Source organism: Rhea americana, unplaced genomic scaffold (genome assembly GCF_003343005.1).
Source record: "Rhea americana isolate MKP2758 unplaced genomic scaffold, rheAme1 scaffold_293, whole genome shotgun sequence".
NCBI classification, from domain to species: domain Eukaryota; kingdom Metazoa; phylum Chordata; class Aves; order Rheiformes; family Rheidae; genus Rhea; species Rhea americana.
In genome coordinates this window covers 883,547-886,991 of record NW_028186416.1, presented here as the reverse complement: position 1 = coordinate 886,991, position 3,445 = coordinate 883,547, and the positions used below count along the sequence as shown (strand labels likewise).

General features: G+C 47.9%; 1 long non-coding RNA gene across 1 annotated transcript in view; it reads right to left on the bottom strand.

Moving 5' to 3' along the window:
• Positions 1-173, bottom strand: part of LOC146593499 (uncharacterized) — a 96,181-nt gene extending 96,008 nt beyond the window's left edge. The window contains exon 1 of the long non-coding RNA XR_014896371.1: positions 35-173. This is a non-coding gene — a long non-coding RNA (uncharacterized LOC146593499). The remainder of the gene's footprint in view (positions 1-34) is intronic.
• Between the last annotated feature and the right edge of the window lie 3,272 nt (positions 174-3,445).

Here is a 3,445-nt window from a genome sequence, read left to right as displayed (position 1 = left end):
GCCGGGGCGGCCGGGCGGCGGCGGCCGGGCTTACCTGCACTTGGGGCTGCTTTGGGTGACTTTCCAAGTCAAGGGAAATGTGTGTGCGTTTGGGATGGAGGCTGCAGCGCGCATGCGCCATCAAACTTGCCCTGATCCCGGATTTTTCCTCCTCGCGCTCCCCTTTGCTTTGATTATTGAATTTTCCTATTTCTAACAGGAGGGCAGGCGGCGCGCAAAACCCGGACTGGAGCGCGGCCACCGCCTGCCCCCGGCTCGCCTGGGGAGGGGAAGGGGGCAGCGGCAGAGCCAGGGACGCGGGCACGGAACGGACTCGGTCTCCAAGCAGGCACGGCGTCCAGGCACGGGAGGGCACCCGCAAAACCCGGACCGGATCGCCCTGCCCTGGCAAGGGAAAAAAGTGTCCCCGGTTCCCAGACAGCGTGGGCAACTTCCTAGTTCCTGGCCTGCCTCCGGGCCAGGCTGTCTCTCTGCGCAACCTGTCCTCCTTCCCAGCAAGGMGCTGCAAGTTTTATAAAAATTTCTACTTTGCAACCTGGTGACCTCTGCTCACCTTAGTTTCCTGAGATTAAACTGAGATCATGAATAACTACCCTGCATTTATTTCTTTATTCTCCAGCTGATTTCCTTAGGTGTAATGTTTAGTTCCCATTTTACAAACTTATAAAGTTGGCTACTTTTTTGCTTATATTCTTCGTCTGTATTTCACTCTAGTTTAGAACTACTCTCCCACTGCGTAAACAACTATGACAGTATTTTATGGTTTGCCAGTGCATAGCACTTCCTCCGCTAGCATCTGTCCATACGACAAACTTTTGCAGGTCTGGATGCTAGGGAACTTCAGGGGACTGGCGAGCGAGCCGACCGCATGGACTGGGTCAGCTCTGGGGTCCCTCCGCCGGGTCCGAGCCAAGGGTTCCCCTATATTTGCACGCATCTGAATTTCTAACCGTCCTGTATTATATTTGTGTATTAAGAGACTACTACTTCTCTTCAGCTCTGTCTCTTCTCTACCATCGCACTAAGCCAATTCATATACATATTATAATTAGGCGTGTGCGCTCTGTGGCCTCAGCTCTGCCAAACAGTCCCGGCGAGACCCTTTCGTCCCCGGCTGCCTCTGCAGGGACGGAGAGCCCCCGCTCTCCCGCACACCCCGCTCACRGCCCCGGGTGCTGCCTGCAGCCTTGCGGGCGCCTGAACTGCGCCCGTGGGACCGCACGCGGGTGAAGGCGTCGGCTCGCAGGGTTTGGGCCCTGGGCCCAAGCTGTGCAAACCTGCAAACTCGTGAATAACTTTACTCCTGTGGAGCAGGGAGCTGTGCGTCAGCACGCCCACGCAGCACCCCTTGCAGGAGCGTCGCGCCGTTTCCTCGCGCTTCCCTGTCTGCGTCTGTCTCCACCAGTTGTCTCTTGTCCGGAGCTTACACTGTAAGGTCTTTGGGGCAGAAACCACGGTTTTGTTCAAGGCTTGTAAGTGCCTTGCGCAATGGGCCCTGCTCCATGATCACAGCTCCTACGTGCTATTGCCACACAAATAAATAATAATAATAATTAATAATAATAGAGTAATACCTYTGATTTCAATGCGACTACTCATGTGAGTAAAAGTGACTCATATACATGAGTGTTTGCCGGACTGCTGCCAACTCTTGAGCTTTTATTGTGAGTCTTCTAATATTTGGTGTTCTTCTTTGATCCCCAGCTCCTGGAATGACATGTTTCTAGCGCTTGTGTTTACACAAGAAAGCTTGCAAATGTGGCCCACTGTTTCCAAAAGCCTCAGGAGCCAGAGGACAAGCAAGAAACTTTCAGCGAAATTGATTTTTAATATCTTTGGAGAAAATCCTGTAGTTTGGCAGCTGGCAGGGGGCCTGACTCAGGAATTTTGAAGAGACAAGTTTAGCAATGTCAGTCTATTTAGTTAAATATTTAGGTCCCTGTAAAGAACGAACTTTTGCAAATCAGGCTGAATTTATAGTGAAGAGACATCTTTCTGTGGAAATACTGAAGAGTGTTTAAAGTGTCTGTGTCTTTGCAGAATCTGGGCTTTTGCATATTTGAATATTGTTTGGTATTTGTGATTCTGCAGTTATTTATTTTTACCTGCTCACAATAAGAAAGCAGTAAATGGAGATGAAAATGGGATAATTTAAGTAAATAGAACTACGTGAAATTGTTAGAATAACTGTGGCAAGTATTTATAAATTGCTGAAAGTGAAAAGACCAAACTTCTTGAATTCATAAGCTAGAGAGACACTGTCAGATTAAAAGCCATGTGCTTCCTAAAGTAAATATTCCAGCCTCTGGTATAAAAGTATAAAAGAGCAGGTTGCAAGCTATGGATTCTTTCGCTTATGAGGCATTCCTTAAGAATGCAGCATTGGGAGAATAGGGCCCTTTAATTAAAATTGAATTGTTATTTTTAATTGCATTTACCTATTATTATTTTCTCCTTGTTCACTTTTCTGCATTTCTCTCATCAAAGTGCTGGATACAGGTTGAATGGTCTTCCTTTCACTTGGAAGTTAGCTAATTCTGGAGCGCTGTGGGGCTGTCTGAGTTAGGAGGGCAGCTGGGTGCGAGGTGGGTGTTTGGCGGCAGTCTTGCTAACTGCCAGCGCGCTCCCAGGCCTGCCTTCTCCCTGCACGCGGCACGACTCCAGCACCGTAGAAACTCTCTCTGACGACAGCTTCGAGCCTCCTTCCGAACCACGCTTTACCCCAAAGCTCTCTCCACACTTGCTTTGGAGCCCCGTTCTTCAAGCTTATGTACCCTACAGCCCTCCACGTTTTTTGTCCCTGCCCTCCGAAGTTTGCCTGCACAAAGCCCCTGTTCAGCCCCAGTYTGCTCTTTGCCACCCTGGGTCCCAGTAAAGGCTGCTGAACGCATGGCTCCTAAACCAGATAGAACAGAAAGTAATGACACCTTACGCAGCCTGTTCTAGATAGAAATAAAATAATTTAGAAAATTGCAAATGATGTGTGCTTAACTATTTATGCAGCGTCTTCCTGTCATCAACCTAAAGCAATTTTACTTCCGTGTTGAACACTAGATGAAAATGTTTCTATAGATTTAACCATTGCAGGAGTTCCTTTTAAGTGGTGCAGTAATCTCTCTCTAGCTAATTTAGTGTTGTAATAAGGCACCACCCCCACAAGTCCTTTGTGTTCTTGTGTCAACACTGCCCCCAAACCATAAGCACTGGCATCTGCATCCATCATAAAAGTGGGCCTGAAACACAGAAAGAATAAGAAAGGAGCAGCATGGCCATCAGTGAAGCAATCCCAACAGGATTTTTCCAGTTCTGGACATACCAAACTTCACTCCGATGACCACCRAAATACTGCTTTGTTCCTCACCAAATCTATGCAATGGTTTAAAAGTACTGGCAAATTCAATAATAAATCTTCTTTACAGAAGCAGAGTCTGACACAACTTTGCTC